We start from the raw sequence: 19,849 nt of genomic DNA, 5'->3' as shown, positions 1-19,849 counted from the left end.
TATATTTATTTATTTATTTATTTTTGAGATAGTATTGTTCTGTCGCTCAGGCTGCAGTGCAGTGGCATGATCTTGGCTCACTGCAACCTCTGCCTCCTGGGCTCAAGCAATTCTCCTGCCTCAGCCTCCCCAGTAACTGGGATTACAGGTGCCTGCCACCACATCTGGCTAATTTTTTGTATTTTTAGTAGGGACAGGGTTTCACCATGTTTGCCAGGCTAGTCTCGAACTCCTGACCTCAAGTGATACACCTGCTTTGGCTCCCAAAGTGCTGGGATTACAGGCTTGAGCCCCCGCGCCCAGCCTAATATCTTTTAAAGTCTATTTTATGATGCAGGAGAGATAAGGATGAAGACTCAAAGTCTTTGAGAAGACAAAAATTTGATGTCCTCTAGAATACAGGTAATTCTGGACACCTCAGAAACATTAGCAACATGTGTTTGTTACTTTGCAGCATTGTGGAGATACACACACACACACACACAGAGCAGGTGGTAATATTCATGCTGTGGGATAGGTGATTTTTTTCATGTACTTTCCAAACTTTATATAATAAAGATGCATTAATTTCAAATCTGGGGAAAATGTTATCTATCTACCCATTTATTTATTTATTTAGTTATTTATTTGTTTCTTTCATGAAATGAGTGTTTCTGGAAGGGCAGATAGACTACCAAGGAAGTGGTACTTTAAGTAAGTTGACATAATTTCAAATACTCTGTCTTTTGGGGAATGATTTTGCCTTAGGGGATGAATGGATGGCTTAACAGAATCCTGAAAAAAAAAATCATTCCATCTCTTCCCTTCCTCTGCTCCTTTCTCTGCATAGTGGCCTTTCTTCACCACATCACAGTTGTCTCAGCCTCCCTCTCACTGTTTCACATGTTTTGTCTCTCACTCCCTCAGGCTATTTTCAGTTTGCCCCCTCCCACACTGCCTGATCTATTTTCATGTAAAGAACATGATTTCTGCGAGTCCTACTTCATTTTTTCTGGTCCCCCTGTGGACTGGCCTGAATACACTTTGTTAGGGAATTATGTTGCACCAACTTCAGGGAATGAATTAAATTACTAATGGATCATTCTCTCTCAGGACTCAGGGGAAAATGCAAGTAAGCTGGCTGTGTTATCTCAACTCCCGTGGTTCTGCTAGGTATACTAGGACCCCAGACTCTGGCTCTCTTACTAGGTACTGGCCATTGTCCCAAATCTCTGTAGCCTCCCCATCATCTCTGGAACCAAATGGATTTGGATTGGCACCTCTGCCTCTGACCAGTCATGTGGTTTGGATAAATTCTTATGTTCCCTAAGCTTAGGTGTCCTTATTTGTAAGACAGGGGTAATAATACACATCCCACTGTATTCAAGGCTGGGAAACAGCTGCCCCAGCTACAATAGGGTTCAGTGAATAGACATTTCCATCCTTTCTTCCTACTTAATTTTTCTACTTTTTCTGTTCCAGTTTATTTTCTTTTCTTTTTTTTTTTTTTTTTGAGATGGAGTCTTGCTCTGTTGCCCAGGCTGGAGTGCAGTGGCCGGATCTCAGCTCACTGCAAGCTCCGCCTCCCGGGTTCCCGCCATTCTCCTGTCTCAGCCTCCCGAGTAGCTGGGACTACAGGCACCCGCCACCTCGCCCAGCTAGTTTTTTGTATTTTTTATTAGAGACGGGGTTTCACCGTGTTAGCCAGGATGGTCTCGATCTCCTGACCTCGTGATCCGCTCGTCTCGGCCTCCCAAAGTGCTGGGATTACAGGCTTGAGCCACCGCGCCCGGCCCACTTTATTTTCTTAACTAGAAAACTATAATGCTCCTGTCACAACATAAGGAATGTCCTGCCTTCATCTCTGTAGTTGTATCTAGGCTAAGCTCAGACACAAATAGAGATGGAAATAAAGGAACTTAGCTCTGGGAGAGTGACAGCTGAGAGAGCTTCTCTCTTAAGAAAACCTTTCTCAATTAAAACAAACAAAAATATAGCAGGCTGTCTATCTTCCACACCTGTATGATCTTAGATATTTGTTCTGACCCAGGAACTACAATAGGTTCTTTCAGACTTAACCTTTTTTAAGCCTCAGGCAGCCTTGTGAGATATCATCATCCCCAAATCACAGAGAAGTGAAGCTCAGAGAGGTTGCTCAAGGTCAAATTGCTGGTGAATGCTGAAGACAAGATTCAAAACTACAAGAAAGCTGAACTCTTCATAAGCTCTGAGGTAGATTCATCTGCTTTAATTTTGCCACAATTTCCTGTCCCCGTTGCAAGAAGGGACACAATAGGAAACTGAACTTGAAGATACTAATTAATACAAAACACTGATATCTCTACAGTTATTAGCATTGTTCTCTTTGAAAGGATTCTTCCTTTATTTCTTTTTTGTTACCTTCCTCTTAATAATTTATAACCCAGTGGAGTGGTTTGTTGGGATTACCAAGGAATTCGTCCATTCATTTGTTTATAACTTCTACACACATCAACCTACTGTGTGCTGGAAACTGTGTGAGACATTAAAGATACACAGATATTGATGAGGTCACAGTCTTGCATAGAGAGACACATATAAATGTACTATGACTGAGTCCTATGGGAGGGGAGCATGGAGGAATGCTGATGCTATGTAACTGAGAGTGGATGCATCAGGTAGGAGGCATTTAGCCACGAGTACCAGAAAACCCAGTTCGAACTGATGTAAACAATAAATGAAATTTATTATCTCACAAGACATAATGTCCAAGTCATGGTAGGCAAAACTTACAGTATGACCAGGGCTCTGATTCCATTTCTCTGCTCCCCTCTCAGCTCTGCCTTCTTGTGTGGGCTTAATTTGACCTCAGTTCACCTAATGGATGTGGTATCATGGCCAGAAGCATCACCTTGGGCAATAGTTTTCTTGTTTGTGTCTAACATAAGAAAGAGAAAAGCTTCTGCTCAAATTGTGAAAACTTATTTTCCTTCATTCAGTACAGGTCACATACCCACTCCGGGGACAACAGCATTCACATGGGATATAAAGGAACAGGATTATCATTATGGGCTTTGGTAAAAAAAAAAAAAAAAAAAAAAAGACCCCTTCCCTGAAATACACTTCACTGGAATCACGTACATGGTATAGAAAGCGAAACAAGAAGTGAATAGATGCTGGGCAGGTAATCAACAATGTCTATAGCAGAATTCAGAGAGGGAGTGGCATTTGAGCTGGGTGTTGATGGGTGAATAAGAGCTCACCAGATAGCAAGGGTTGACAGTGCATTTCTGGTGAAGGAAACAGCTTGTGCCTTTGTGCAAGAGCCTACCACACTTGACACCTGGGCTGCCAGTTCCATGGGAGCAAAGTGGAAGGGGGAAAAGGGGCTTGGAAGAGGTGGGGCAGTCTAGGAAGGATCACACATCCCTTACAAAGTATTTGTTTTCAGTCTGCAGGCAATGGAGAAAAAATGATAGTATTTATTTGACGACAGGGAATATGAGGTTAAATTTCTTCCAGGAAGATTAGCCTCACAGACTGGAGTATAGAGAACAGAGAGGTTAGCAACAAGAAGAGAGCTGCAAAGTTTCGATTAAAGATGTTAAGTTCCTGGCTAAATCAAGCTGGATGTGGATGCAGAGCTAGGGACATATAAGGAGCCTTTGTGAGATCACATTTCCTCTTGAAGTCCCTTCTCAGGGTCACTGAAACAGGAATGAATTGACTGTGATAATGGAATGACAGAAGCAGCATTGGCAAGAGTGAGGCTGGAAGTGCACATATCTAATCCTGGAGCCAGAGGGCCAGGAGTTTCAGGTGTACAGAGGGGTGGGGGAATAGGTCACAATTACCTTCCTTGCTTCCTGGGCTTTTCTGGGTTTGCGGTGTTTATCATTTGCACGGAGGCTTCTGAGTTAATAATGTGAGACTTGTGATCTTAAGAAGACATAAGGAGAGCCTCAGCACCCAGTCAGTGGACCTTGGGGTTCCTCTCTCTGGTTTGTGGTGAGCTGTTTCTTCTCTGTACATTCACTGAGATGCTGGCAGATTCCTGATCTTGTTGCCAGGGGCTGTTTCTGCAATTGCTGAGGCTGATATAATCCCTGCTCAGGATGGATTAGGGACTTGTGGCTCAGGCCAACTAGAACATTTGTCAGGCAAAACCCACTGCCAGTGAGTAACAGAGGAGAAGCCTCTCATTCACTCCTAGCCCATGGTCTAGAGATGCAGGGCTTGGGGTGTGTCTTCCTAGGTAGTCTTTTATTTTAGAATTCAAGTTCTTTTGTAAATTACTTTTCTCCATCCCACTGAATTACTAGGGGACTTCTTCAATTCTAGATTAGAAATTTATCTTGATGGCAGGGAATCTGGGTGGACATCATAGATAGCAGCATGGCCCTCCCCCTTCTGTGTCATAGCATCAGGAGGGGGCACTCTCTTTGCTTTCTAATTTCTCCTCTCTGATGGATCCGTTCTGCCAGCATAAAAACATGCTATAATATCTCACATAACAACAAGAACAACAACAAAGACCTCTTAGACCCCTGGTACTTTCCAACTACCGCTCCATTTCTCTGTTCCCCTGTATAGGAAAGCAACTCTAAAGAGTTGCCCAAATTGTTTCTATTTCCTTGTCCCCCATTCTCTCCTTAGTCCATGCCAATCATGTTTTCATCTCTGCTATTGTATGGGAATTGTCCTTATCAAGACATTTGTGATTTCAGTCTGGGTAAATGCAATGTTAAGTTCTCAATCCCTATTACTTAGTCTCTTATAGCACTTGACACATTTGATCATTCTTTTTTGAAACTTTTTTTTCACTTGGCCTTCAGGTCAACATGCTTTTCTAGTCATCTGCCTATATAACTAGCTGTTTCTTGATCTCCTTGGCTATATCCTCCTTCTTTAATTAGCTCCTAAATGTTGGAGTGTCCCAGGTCTCAATCCTTGGACCTCTTTTCCTTCTCTTAGCTACTCACTCTCGATGAGCTCATCTAGGTTCATGGCTTTACACACCATTAATATGCCAAGGACTCAAAAATGTACTCTTGCAGTCCTGAGCATCATATTTATGTATCTAGCTACCGCCAAGATGCCTCTGTGTGGGTGTCTACCTGGCAACTCGTGACATTGTTTGTCATCTACTTTATAATACTATAACATAGAAAGTGTGCTCCAAAAGTGTATATTGGTTACTTTAAGCTGCAGAGTTGCTTTAATCAGGAATTTGCACTACAGCTGGCTTCACTGCAGAAAGGCCATCCTCCAGAGGCAGCTACTACAAGCACTTCAGCTATCTTTAACTCTGATCAACACCAGACATTTTGCTAATTAGCATGCTGAAGTCAAAACCGGGTTTTCATTTGTGAAATTAGTGGCTTGTTAATCAGCATAATGGATGTTAGAAATGGGCTTTTATAGGTCGAATTAGAGGTAATCAAGATATGGGAATTGGCTAAAATGTCGTAGGGACGTTTTCTACCCATATAAAAATAAAATATCAGAAGCTCTCAAGGCCCATAGGCTGTACCTTTAGAAATAGTACCTGAAGCTAAATTCTTTTTTTTTATTTATACAATTTTAAAATGAAGTTTTATTTTTTTTGCTTCGAAAAAATGCCAAACATTTTTTAATGAGAGTAAAACTGTCAACTGTGAATGTTAAATTCAGCCAGATGTTGACCTTAACTGTGAATTTAAATCTTATTTATTTATTTTTATTTCACTTTAAGTTCTGGGATGCATGTGGAGAATGTGCAGGTTTGTTACACAGATATACATGTGCCATGGTGGTTTGCTGCACCTGTCAACCCATCATCTACGTTTTAAGTCCCACATGCATTAGGTATTTGTCTTAATGCTCTCCCTCCTCTTCACCCCAACCCCCCGACAGGCCCCAGTGTGTGACGTTTCACTCCCTTTGTCCATGCGTTCTCATTGTTCAACTCCCACTTATGAATGAGAACATGTGGTGTTTGGTTTTCTGTTCCTGTGTTAGTTTGCTGAGGATGATGGTTTCCAGCTTCATCCATGTCCCTGCAAAGGATATGAACTCATTCTTTTTTGTGGCCGCATAGTATTCTATGGTGCATATGTGCCACATTTTCTTTATCCAGTCTATCATTGATGGGCATTTGGGTTGGTTCCAAGTCTTTGCTATTGAAAATAGTGCTGCAATAAATATAAGTATGCATGTGTCTTTATGGTAGAATGATTTATAATCCTTTGGGTATATACCCAGTAATGGGATTGCTGGGCCAAATGGTATTTCTGGTTCTAGATCCTTGAGGAATTGCCATAGTGTCTTCCACAATGGCTGAACTAATTTACACTCCCACCGGCAGTGTAAAAGCTTAATTCTTAAACACTGCCGTTTCCAGCCATTAGGGCAAAGGATTTCTGGGTGTCTGACCTTGCCTTGGAGTATTACCTTCTGCTGAGTGAACTCCTCATTTGATGCAGTTATTGGAACACCTAGAAGGACAGTGAGTTGGGATTGCATCAGGCTTACAGAGAGGCGTATAAATTGCTCTATGCCTACTTGTTAATGACATTATGTCTGCATATGTGGTAAAATCAGATATGAGACTTGCTTTCATTATAACTTGGTAATGAGGTTGTAAGGCAGTAACTGATTCACCAATTTCAACTCCTTACATGGCTATAGCTGTCTACCACAGTCAGCCTAAGAATTGTGCATTATCAAAGTGGCTTGTGTCTGTTTTCAATACACTTCTAACATAACATGGCCAAAACAGAACTCTTTATTCACCACTACCCCCAACATGCTCTCCCCCAGGCTTCCTCTTCACAATAGATCGCACCCATTTGCTCAGGCTTAAATGTAAAACCTTGCCTGAAACTTGCCTACACCTGTAGCCTGTCCAGCAGGTTGCCTAGATCCTACCTTCAAAATATATCTTTTCCTTGTGCACTTTTCTCCATGTCTACAGGTCATCTCTCATCTCTACCACAATGGCCTCCTAACTGGGCTTACTATTTCTAGTGGCCTCTAGTCAATTCCTACAAAGCTGCCAGAGACGGTCTGTCAAATGTCAATGAGATTAGGTTGTCCTCCTGCTGTAACCCCTACAAAGTTTTCTATCACATTCATAACACAATTCTAGCATCTTGCCATGTTTTCTAAAACCCCTTGTGATTGAGCCCTGACCACTTCTCCAACCTCAACTTTTCCTACTCTTGTCTCACTTTATTCTGGTAATCTTCAATCTTCTCTCTACTCTTTCAGCTTCTCAAACTTATTCCCACCCCAGTGCCTTCCCACCTGCTGAGTCTTCATCAGAAATGCCCTTTCCCTGCATCTCTGTTCACATGTACCTCTTCAGAGAGGGCTTCCTTACCAACCAGCCAGTCTAAAATGGCCTCCCTATGGTCATTCTCTATCCTCTTGCCTGCTTACTTTTCTTCTTAATGTATATCTTAGGGAAGAATATTATTTATATCTGCATTTGCTAAATATATTGTGGTCTGTTTCCTTCATGAGAACAAAAGCTCTATGAAGACAGAGACATTACACCATGTTAACAGTTATATCTTCAGTGAGAACAGTAGTGCTGGGCATCTAGAAAATAAATAGTCCTTAAATAGAGGTGAACTGAATGAATGTTTCCAATATTCCAACATATTTCTCTGTTCCTTTCATGCTATAATTTTCAAACACACTGCAATTGGAAGGACAATTGGGGAGTGAGCTGTCTCTTTGTGAGCTGTGCCCCTGTTCACCAATTCATTCTTGTAACTTATTCTTCTTGCATCCCTTCTATCAACAGACCCTGTAGTAAGTGCTGAGGATGCAACTGTGAGCAAGCCAGACAAGTTATCTGCCCTCATGGAATTTACAGTCCAGAGGGAGTCACAAACAGCAAACAAGAAAGTTTGTAATGAGAGTTATGTAGAAAATAATAGAAGACCAAGATAGAGAATGGCAGGGGACATTATTTTATAGAAGGTGGTTAGAGACAGCATCTCAGAAGAGATGATCTTATGCTGAGACCTGAAGGATGAGAGTGAGCAGGGTGTATGGTACAGTGCCTGGCAAGTGCAAAAGCCCTGAGGTAGAAAAGGTGGCTGACTCCTAGGGATAAAAGACCTTACATGGCTAGAGAGCTGTGAGTGAAGGTGGGATCTGTGTCCAGGGACTGGCATCCAGGGTTTACCCAAGGTGGGTTATATATATTCAATTATAAAACAATTATATCTATATATATAACATATATATGTTATAACTCATATATTTTCAATGGTAAAACAACTGAAATATTTTGGGTTATAGTAAAATTCTTATATTTTAAAAATTGCTCTGTAGGCTAGGTGGAAAATGGATCAGGTTTCAGGCCAGAGTGAAAGCAGGGAGGTTAACTAGAAGGCAGTTGAGATGCTTGAGCTAGAAATGGCAGAGGTTTGGACTGAGACAGTGGCAATTGAAAGGGAAAGACATCACCAGATGAGGGCTCTGTTTTGCAGGTAGAACAAGCAGGAGCTGGGAGAGAATGCAGCAGGGGTATCCAGGGCTAGATACATGAAAGCCTATCAATAAACATAGGACTATATTGTATCCTTAGGAAAAGAGAAGAAATAAGAACGTTTCCCAGATTTCTAGCTTTCATAACAGGAAGGAAGGACATTGTTGCTTTCTGAGATGGGAAAGACTGAGAGAGAAATAGCATTCATAGGAGTATTTACTTCTGATTTGAATATTTTAATTGTGAGATGGCTTCCACACATCACGTTAAGTAAACATTTGAATATGCCACACCAGAGAGAGGAGAGTTCTGGGCTAGATCTAGCAGTTTAGGATCCTTTCAAATACAGAGGGTGTTTAGAGCTGTGGGAATAGATAACATCATCCAGGAAAGACTGGAGAAGTGAAGATATTCCAGAATGAGGCCCTGGGGAAATCTAACAGTCCTGGTCAGTTAGAAGAGAAGAGGCTTAGAAGGAAATAAGAAGAGTGAAATAAGAAATCCAGGATAGTGAGGTATCCTGGAGACAAAAGAAGAAAACATTTCTTATAGGAAGTTTGTCAGTTAAGCTGACTGCTGGTGAAACACTAAGAGAGAAGAGGAGGGAAGAGTGTAGATTGCATTTGGCAACACAGAGGTTGTTAACTTTGACAACAGTAGTTTCCGTTGAGTAATGGCAACGGAAGTCAGGCGTTAGTTGAAGAGTAAATTGGAGATGCAGAGAGTAGAGGAAGATTGCTTTTAGGAAGTTTGACTGTGAAGAGGAGCAGAAAAATATTGCAATAACTAGAGAAGTATGTGGGGTCAAGGGAGAACGTACCACTTTTTTTTTCTGATAGGAGACTAATGGGACTGTTTCAGTAGAGAGGGAGAGATTGTGTGGAAGAGAGGGGAGAGGTTTCCTTTAAAAGTCAACGGAGAATGAGATCCAAAGTAGAAGCAAAAAAAAAAAAAAAAAAAAGTTGGCTTTTGGTAGGAGGAGGGTTTTTATTTAATGGAAGTTAGGATGTAAAGAGTGCTTGCTTTTCTTATTTCATTGCTGAGGCCAACAGCTGAGAATAATAGATGGGAGTAGCTCTGCTTCCTGAAGTGAGGCAGTGTACCATTTAGGCAAGACCTGGAGAGAGACATTTTGCCCCCTTCACCCATCAACTAACTCCAGTTTTGTCTACTTAGCCTATCAGGTAACTTCAGGCAACATCAGACATAAGAAATACATAAGAAAGGCAAGGCGCAGTGGCTCAGGCCTGTAATCCCAACACTTTGGGAGGCCAAGGCTGGCAGATCACAAGGTCAGGAGTTCAAGACCAGCCTGACAAACATGGTGAAAAATTAAAAGTACCAAATTAGCCAGACATGGTAGTGCGCCTATAATCCCTGCTACTCAGGAGGCTGAGGCAGGAGAATTGCTTGAACACGGGAGGCGGGGGTTGCAGTGAGCCAAGATTGCACCACTGCACTCCAGCCTAGGCGACCGAGTGAGACTCCATCTCAAAAAAAAAAAAAAAAATATGTAAGAGTTTGTGAGAGAGCTGGTAGTGAGTGAGAGGCTTGGGAGATGGTCAGTTTGCTGTTCCTCCTGACATGAGAGAGTAGGGGGACTTTCCTCCTTCTCCAAGCCAATAAGGAGGGCTTATCTGTATCTCTGGAGTCTGGTGTACTCAGAAACTGTTGCCTCCCTGACCATACTTAAAAATGTCTATGGATGAAAGGCTGTGGGGAGTCATCAGTGGCAGCAGGGCAAACGTTAATTGGAAATGGCCTGCACTTCTAAAGCCACCAGGACCAAATGTTTTATTTGGTTTTGTTTTCCTGTGGGTCATAAACCTGACAAAAGTAGCGAGTCTTGAGATTTCTTGAAAGGCATCTTCCCTATAGGATGTTCTAGAGAGATGAGGTACCACCAGAGTGAGAGTCTGTGTCAATGGGCTGGAACCCAGGGGATGTCAGTAGAACCATAAGAGACCCACTGGAGAGGACACTTCCTACATAAGGGAACTGCTGATGGGAAGCTCCCAGTGGGGAGACATGTAAGGGACCCACAAAGGAACCAATCAGGGAAGAAGCTACATTTGAGCTGTGACACACAGAGGGCCCCAGTGCTGTGATACCAACACACCAGCAAAGAAAGATGGTGGCCTTTTCTCTGAACACTCTTCTCCGGAGATCAGCCCAAGAGGGAACCAGGAACAGGATTTAGACGGCAAGAAAGAGATAGAGAAGAAGAAATGCAGAAGTAGGCAAAAAAATAAATAAATAAATAAAAACCAATCTCATCCTCCTTCCTCATTGCAGGCTCTTGTACCTGAGTGAAAGTCCAGCAACTCTGTGGAGCAAAGCCATGGGGGCAGTTAAATTGGATGAGAGGTTGAAGTTTTGACATCAAACTGGGTTTGACTTTTTACTTTAAAAACCATGTATGTGTATATATATATTTTTTTAAAATTAAGAACAGAGATTGACAGGAGAAGTAATGATATACACGAGAGCCATCCTGGAGTGGGGAAGAACAATTCCATAGAGGGAGTATAAATGGGCGAGAAGGAATCAAGTTGCTTTCTGCCTGCCCCTTGCTGATTCTAGCTTGTTCAATAAACTGGTTATGGTTTAAATTTGTTTCTGTCTTAAAACTTTGTGTCTTAAAACTTTGTGATGTTTACATTGTTGCAGTCCAAATAAAACTTATGACAGTTTACAAGCACTGCTGTGATTCCTGGTCTATCATGTTGTAGACCAGGTTTATACATTTAAAGGCATCCACATGCCTAGCAGGTAGCAAAAATGGATGAGGCAGGTGAGGAGCAATAGAGAACAATGAGGACTGGAGAATGCCTGGCCTTTAATGTTTTAGCAACCCTCTTTGGGTCAAACAACACAAATATGCAAACTACAAATGACTTTTGTGTTAGATATACAAAAGTATCTTCCCCTACCCAGGCCTTTGTAAGCCTACATTGCATTAAATGTGGCTGTGGGAGGAGACAGGGAACAAGGCAATATGACATGCCTCCGCCTCACACACACATACTATGATGATACCGCTTACTAGAAAAGTGTAGAAATGTTCTGAGATTTCCCAAATCTATAATTTATGATTCTTGTCAGCATTCTAGTTACACACAGGAAAGTATCAACCTGTCATCTGAACGTTGACAGGAGGATAGATGAGAGAAACAGAGATTGTGCTTCACAAAAACTCCTCTTCCCATCACAGGCCAGATCCTGGTAATAAACACCAAACGCCAACCATTGCCTTACCAAGGAAGCCACTTTTTAAAAGGCTTCAGTTCAATTCATTCAGTTTTTACTGAGTGTCTAGGACATACGAGAAAATTTTAGGAGGTCAGCTTTGACCGGAAGAAACTGTACATTCTTGTATACAATCTTGTCATTTAGAATTCTGCCTGAGTAGCAATATACTAGCCTGGAGCAAAATATCCTGTCAGCAAATAAGAGATCCCTCAACCTAAAACAAAACATATGAGAGAAATACAGAAACAGAATTTCAGAATGTGAATAATCATATGCTAGAGAAAAGGAGAAGTAATTGTATTTCATTAAATGTTTGTTTGCTTTCTAAATGATTCCCTAGAAAGGAACCGAGATTCATTTCTTGACATTATATTTGAAAACGCCCCAGATTCTTACATTGGAAGAGTCCTCAAAGGCTATCCAGACAACATTCTCACATGGGAGAGTTGCTCTTTAAGGTAGGACCCCCTTCCAGATGGTTCTTCGCACGTAAGCTTGTTCACTCATGATGATCAGAACCAGGTTCTGGCACTGTGAGCTGTCCCAAACCAGATGCAACTAGCTGATGGAATCTAGAAAGATCTATGGTGCTGGACAAAGTTTAAGGGCCTGGTCATACAGGATGCATGGATCTGTATCTGAGAATTGGTCTATAATCAGGAAGTAACCATGGTGGTAATGATGGGTGAAAGGGCAAGGGAGGCAGAGGTAGCATTGGACAAGGACCTAACTAAATCTTGGAAGTAGTAGTCTGCTCAGGCCAGGGCGGGACATCGATAGACAACCAGAGTGGTTCTGGTTGAGACATATGACTGCAAGAATCAGTAAAATCCCTGAAGACCTGAGAACAAGGCAAGGACTCAGAATTAGGGAAAGGAGTCTCTAAGAACACAGTAATGTCTGTAACAAGAGTGTCCAGAGGACAAGCCTTGAGCAACTGATAGACATCTCTGTGTCCCTTCTTCTGAGTCAGTGCTGGCCTGGGTGGCATTTGCCTGCTGGTGTACATTGTTTTATCATCTAGATACATTGTTTTTATCATCTAGAAGAGGAGAGATATGAAACATAATGTGCCCTGTTCCCTTGACAGGGGACTGTGAGATTCCATCCATGATAGGCTAAATCTAAATTTTGCAGAATTTTCCTTAAATTGAATGGCTTCCTCTTCTTTAATTATTTTCTTCTTTTGATTTTCATTATGCCACCTTCTCCTGGTTTTTATCCTATATGATTGGCCTTCTCTTTTACTGGCTCTGCTTCCTCTAACTGGTCTCTAAATGTTAAACACTTGTAAGGCTCAGTTTTGAGGTCTCTCTTCTGTTTCCTTCCATTCCTACCCGCATGGCTCATGTCCCATCTATGTGTTGATTTTTGTTGCTCTAACCAAGACCTCCTCCCCGAGCTCCAGACTCATGCATCTAACTTCCTACATGATACATCCACGTGTGAGTCAAATTGGAATTTCAATATAATATATCCAAAACATAACTGTTAACCCTCTCTGTTGTCTACAACCTGTTCCTCCCACTCTTTATCTTATCAAATGGCAGCACCATCCAATGGAACATTTAAGCCAGAAACCTAAGAGTCCTCCTTCATTCCCCCTTTTCCTCATGGCCCCATCAACATCCAGTTCTTCAGCAAATCCCGTGATTTTTATATATTAAATGTTTCTGGAACCAATCCATTTCTCTCTACCACATTACCACTCTGCTCCAATCTACTGTCCTCTGTCCTCTCGAATACTGTTCTGTGTAAACTCCCACATACTCTGTTCTGTACTCAATAGCCAGTGTGATCTTTTAAAAGTATACTTTAGATAATTTGCTGCCTGAACAAGTCCTGCCCATGCAAAATGTACATAGTAATCTCCCTCCACAATCAAAATCCAAAAAGCCTTTTCTGAGCTTCCTCTGCCTACCCATCCAATTTCATCTTGGTACTACGTTCCCATTCACCTTCCCTCAGCCACACCCTGCTCTCTTGCTACAATAGCTCAGCCTCAGTCCTGACCAAAGGCCTTTTCACTTGAGTTTACCTGGCCCAGAAAGCTCTTTCTAAAATTGGCTGGCTCTTGTCATTCTGATCTCAAAATGTCTCCTCCTTGGAAGGACTTCCCCAGCACCCAGCCTAGAGAGCTCTGCCCCCGCCCTCACATTCCCCCTTTGGTCTTACTCTGTTTCTTAATACTACATTCCTTTCCCCACAGTACCTGTCAGTGTATAAAGTCATTTATCTTGTTGATTATCTGTCTCCTCATCACTAGAATATGAACTCCAGGAGAACAGGGACCTTATCTATCTTGTTCCTTGTTAGACTCCTATATTAGAAAGGAGGATACTAAATCTGGGTGTTGAATGATCATTTATTGAGTAAAAGTGAACTCTACCTGCATATAACTTCCACTCATTGATCAGCTGGAGGTATGTTCAATAAGTCTATTATTTTTTTAATGTGATGACCCTTTCAATATTTGAAGGAAGCCTTTATTATGTATGCCAATTATCTCTGTGTATTTGTATGGTGTCTTTCTCCTGACTAAATATCTGCAAGTATTTAAATTAATCCTCATATGAAAGAATTTCCAGATACTTCACTATCCAGGTCACCTGCCCCTGGACAAACTCCAAAAGAAGACTCTCCAAAGTTAGTTCCAATGGTGTCTAAAAATAAACTGAATGACACCAAATATAGGTAGTGGAAAAAATGCTTTCAGGCTGAGATTAACAGCCAACTTCTGTTCTAGTCTGAAGTATTTTTCTGTAATGCAGAATTTAAGGCATAGAAAATATTAAAAGATTTTCTTTTCTCTTTTAGAGCAAATAGTTCCCTCCCACAGCCCCCAAGCAATCAATCTTAGACATGTATTATTTACTTTCTTGCTTACTCCTTCCTGAGCTCTGATCTAAGAGAGGCAGACTAGAAGAAGACAGGGTCTCTGCTGGTATTTTCAGCCCTTGCCTCTTCTCTGAAGTTCAGATGTGAACCTCCTGTTTCCTAGTCAACACCTTCCCAGTTGTTTCACAAACACCTCTTATTTCAATACCTATCCCAAATTAGATTTTCCTCTCCCTCCCCCAACCTTCTCTTCTCTGTTCTTTCCAAGGCCTGTAAATGATACCACCATCAATCCAGTCATCCAAGCTCCAAACCTCAGAGCCATTTTAGACCTTTTCTTTCTTGATATTTGGATCCAATCAGTTTTCAACTTTGCCAATTTTACCATTTCCTTCACCTCTATTTTCACAGCACTAACTCAGGCCTTTATAACCCCTTATTTGTAGCCTCCTGAACTGGGCTCCTGTTTTCCCACCCCTGCCTTGCTTCATTTAAGTCTTTTCTACATTGCAGTCATGGAGACTTTCAGTACAATTCCATTACGATGGAGCCCAAACACCTGGCATGCTACCTGAAGCCTCCTTTTGCCTGACCTACCTCCCTCTGGTAACCTTTCTTGAGTCGCACTTAATTCTAAGAAAACAAAGTCAAGAATTCTCCCTAAACACCACATATGCTTGTCTTCTATGCCTTTTCTTTTTCCCTCTACCTGGACTTCCCTTCTCAACTTTCTTCACCTTTCTAATACCCTCAAGGATTAGAGGAACAGCTGCTTCTCTGGGGAGCCTTTCTGACCCGCTACTTGGGCCATAAACCCCTCTTTTCTGCCAAGACAGGGCCCAACATGATTTCTTATCTAAAGTACCCAACAGGAGCTATTGAAATTATTTGTTTTTTATATCCTCACAAGGCTGCAAGCTCCTTAAAGTCAAAAAATTCTTATTTATCTTTGTACCTCCCCTGTAAGACCTAGCTAAGTGGGGAGCACATAGTAGGTATTTCATAAATATTAACTGATCCGAAATATCGTTTAAGAGGCTGAAACTTAAATCTAGATAAGGAACTCTTAGGCCTAAAATAATATCAGAATGTCCCTACATTACAAAATACGAGTGTTTCTAGTTCTTCATCATTCACAGTTCCTGATATTTCACATCTTGTGTTCAGAAACACTTCTAATAAAATTTCTCATGCTCCAGCAGCAGAATTTGGAGGACTTAGGGTGGTTAGTGGTGTAATTATATGCTATCTCTTACCTTTTTATCTTTGGCCAAACCTATTTTAAATAGTATGGATGGCAAGACATATGTCCAAGGCCAAGATGATAAAGTTTCCTGTGATTTAAAAGCAGCGCATAGTTATTAAACAATGGAGACTCCATTGTGCTATTGTTATTTATGTACATCTCTTAGTTCCTACTACAATGCTTCCATCTGGAAGGCAAGGCTTGGGGCTTATTTAGCCTTGAAACTATTACACTGTCCATCACAATGTCCCAAACAGAGGATGATCTCCATCAATGTGATCTCCATCAATGTGTCCCAAACAGAGGATGATCATCATCAATGAGTTGAGGCTGCCAAGTGGAAAGGAGCTTCATTGAGACACCAATTTGTTTGTGATAGTCATGGAAAAATATGTAGCAACCATTTCTTTCTCTTTGCAGTGAACTTGCTTGTCAAATGCCTCTTTAAAAAGCGAGTGAAGATAATTGCAAGTCAGCTGGAAGTGCTGCCAAGATATGACCTCCAGGAAGGCCCAGAAGACAAGTGATATTGTGTGGACTGCTACAGCGCAATGTCTAACTGATTCAAAATGAAGAATCAATTTGAAATTAAGATGAGTAAAGGCATCCAGCACTTATATTATATTAAAAAACATTGTCACCAGGCCCTGGGAAAGATGAGGACACCTCCCTTCCCTTCTCAGGCTCCGTTTCCCTGTCAGACTGTAGCTCTTAAAGGCTGTCATCCTCCAAGGGTATTCCCTAAGTACAGCATAGCATCTCTGTTACCCTTTGAATTCAACAATATTGATCTCCTCCAACATTTTCATTCCTTTAGTCAAAAGTCAGCTGTCAAACGCAAGGCACAAGTGCAACTTTAAGGAATTCATGGCCAATATTTGTCATGTCATTTCATGGATTGTCTGCAGGCACATAAAACATACAATGAGGATACTGATCCAAGATACATGGCGCACAGTTAAATTGTGAAAAAACATGACTCTGAGTCCAGAAGTTCTTATTTTTTCACCGTCTTCAGAGTATCGTATAGGCCCCTTGAAAAATAAATTTGCAGGGTGTGAATGTTAATTTACTTTCACCTTCAGAAAACAGATTTTCCACATTTATAAAAGAGAAATAGTGACTATTCTAGACAATAGAGCCCAGCAAGAATACTCAAACTAGTATAACCCTATTTCTCTATACCACAAAGACATCTTGTAGGCATGTTCCTCTGAAGGACTTGACTTGAGAATTATGCTTTTTTTCCTCCTTTTCTCTCTAAAAGCAAAAAGCACCATAATCTTGCTGTAGTATAATCAAAACAGAGTCCGATGTGAAACCAGAGCCTTGAGTTTTCATCCTTCGTTTGTTACTTAAAAGTTGACATAAGAAAAATTATTTAACTTCTCTTAACCTCAGTTTCTTATCTATAAAATGGGATTATAAAATGTATCTCACAAAGTAGTTATGAGGATTAAAGGAAATGGAAAACATGCTTATTTGGTTTTGAATCCTGGTTTGGTCTATCAATAAAACTCATTAAGATGGAATGTTCAGGTATCCTCAGCATTTTGCTGTTGTTGCCAATTACTGATGATTAAAACATGGAGTAAAATATCTGTGGCATTTCTGAAAAACTGTGAGCCCATCACAAATCATCTAAAGCTCTGCTTTCACACAAGTGAGTCAGAGTTCAAGCCAACAAGCCAAGGAGAGACCTATGCTGCTGCATCTTTCTTGCTTCTCAGAACCAACAGCAGCAGCAGCAGCACCTAACACCTAGCAAGCAGGCACTCTATGCCAGGGGCCAAGCTGTGCACCTGATATTCATCCTCTCCCCTCATCCTCAGCACGACCTCAAGAAGCTTGAGCTCCTCCACACAGAACCATGGCCCCCAGTGGAGGCCGCACATATGGCCCAGGCAGACCACAGGCAGCCTGCTCTCAAGAAGAAGGCTTGTTATTCTAAGGCTGAACCCTGAAGGATGCGAATTAATGAGCAATCTGTGTCCCTAGCCACCTTGCTTCATTTTTATTGTATAATCTCTTGATCTATTGCAATCTCAAAAGAGGCCTCTCAAACATCCATGTTTCTGCTATGTTGCCTCTTTCACAATTGCCAGGGTGATCTTCTGAACCCAGGGCACTCATGGAGCTGGAAAGGTCTCTGGAACCCTGGGCCTTTGGTCTCTCCATCCTCTGAGTGCCTGCAGCCCTTGACAAACAGCACTGTTGCTATCATGCCTTCTCTATCAGGAAAATGAGAGGTTCTGGAAGGTAAGAACTACCCCTCGTTGATCATTGTATCTAGTGGAGTGCATGGGATGATGGCAGGGGCTCCTTCCACATACGTTCTATTAGGACAATGATTCTCAACCCTGGATGCACACCTACTATTACCTAGGAAGATTTTAAAAATACATATCCAAGCCCATGCCCAATCGTAGTCAATGGAATCAGACTCTTGAGACATGAGGATGGAGTCCCAGGTAACCCTAACATATTAACAGGCCTGAGATCCACAGTATTTTTGTGTATGTCTGGCTCTTCTCCATCCCCTTGGCTCCTCTGACCCATTTAAGAAGTAAAACTGGTCTGCAGCCAGCCCCTTCCCCTCCTCTACCTCAATGGGGCCCTGCTGGCCTGCAGCGAGCCTGCCTGCTCTTCTTCTAACCAGGCTTCCAGATAAGTAGTCTGTGCTCTGCCCTCATGAGTAAGCCTTGCACTCCTCTGTCAGCTCTGTGTCAGGGCAGGTGGGCCTGTTTGAATCCAGAGCTCACTCTTAGGAAACCCATTATTATTGTAGCCTAAGCCTCATTCACCAATATTTGTTTTCAGTAATAAACTTGACATTTATATCTCCATTTGCTTAACGTCCCCCTGCCTCATCAATGGATTTAGAATTTAGGAAGGGGAGAGATTTATTATCGACCTCAAACTCAACAACATCCTCTTTTTTTTTTTTTTTTTTTTTGGCCTGGCATGCATAGGCTATAATAGGTGCTCAATAAATATTTGTTGACTGAATCAATTCCCTATGCACTTCTAGTAATATCCATTCTCTAAATTTCAGTCTCACTTTTTCTCTGTCTCTTTCTTGCACAAGCTACAGATGGTATAAATGCTGCAGTCCTTGGGAAGACTGAAAAAGCAGTCAGACAGATGTGTTGTTCATAGCTCCCTAGTCAGGCATAACTAAACATTTACATTTATTACCAATTAGAGGGGAAACAGACTGTAGTTTTATGCACTGTATGTGGCTGGATATATTTCTTTTTGGGATCTCACTAAAAATTTTAAAATGTACCATTGGATCTCACTCTTTTACCAGCTCACCATTTAAATAGAGGTCTACCAATGACAGCACAAATCTGTTGCATTCTCCTACCCAAGCACAAAATACCATGGAGGTGGAAAGGCAATGCTGCAGAGAGGCAACTGACCCAGTGTGATTGAGCTGAACCTCCTTCACTAACACTTTGTGGCCATGCAGAACTGATGAAGTTGTGGTAGACTATGTTGAGACTATGCTGTAAAGTTGTTGATGGCACACAGTGTGCAACAGTGCTTATGGACACAGAGCTTTGCTGTGTGTGCAGCCCTTTTTCCATTTAGGACAAAATAGTGTGAGTGGACATAGTACTCGACAGGACTGTGAAACCATTGGTTCCACAGGGTTTCAGACCCAATGCTAAAGAATTCACTGTGTTTAGCTGAGTTCTATCTAACCTGGTATCCATCTTACATCTAAAACACTGACCCAACCCCATGAAAAAATCGAAGGAAAACACTGGCTAAGGTATAGGTAACCTGAGCTCTGGTTTCAGCTCTTACTAACACAGCTTCTTCACCTGCAAAACCAGATGATTGCTTCGAGGAACTTTGCCGAGGAAATCATGAGATTTAATTACAGATTTATATACTGTATAAAAATTTCATCCTATGTTTAGTAACAACAAGAGCAATTTCAAAACAACCTAAAAGTCAACAATAGGGTAGAGACTGGAAGATACATTGTAGAGAAACCAGATGAATCATATAACTGTTAAAAACCACTTTGCACCCTCTCTAATGGATGTAATGAATGG

The 19,849-nt window shown here is 41.5% G+C and overlaps 1 long non-coding RNA gene across 1 annotated transcript in view; it reads left to right on the top strand.

Annotated features, from left to right (window-relative positions):
- Positions 1–17,311, top strand: part of LOC108541899 (uncharacterized) — a 232,669-nt gene extending 215,358 nt beyond the window's left edge. Inside the window, exon 4 of the long non-coding RNA XR_001889108.1 lies at positions 16,200–17,311. This is a non-coding gene — a long non-coding RNA (uncharacterized LOC108541899). The remainder of the gene's footprint in view (positions 1–16,199) is intronic.
- Positions 17,312–19,849: the final 2,538 nt, after the last annotated feature.

The sequence above is a fragment of the Rhinopithecus bieti genome, unplaced genomic scaffold (genome assembly GCF_001698545.2).
Source record: "Rhinopithecus bieti isolate Rb0 unplaced genomic scaffold, ASM169854v2 scaffold_20101, whole genome shotgun sequence".
Lineage (NCBI taxonomy): Eukaryota > Metazoa > Chordata > Mammalia > Primates > Cercopithecidae > Rhinopithecus > Rhinopithecus bieti.
Note: the sequence above shows the minus strand (reverse complement) of the source record. Positions and strands in the feature narration are given on the sequence as shown.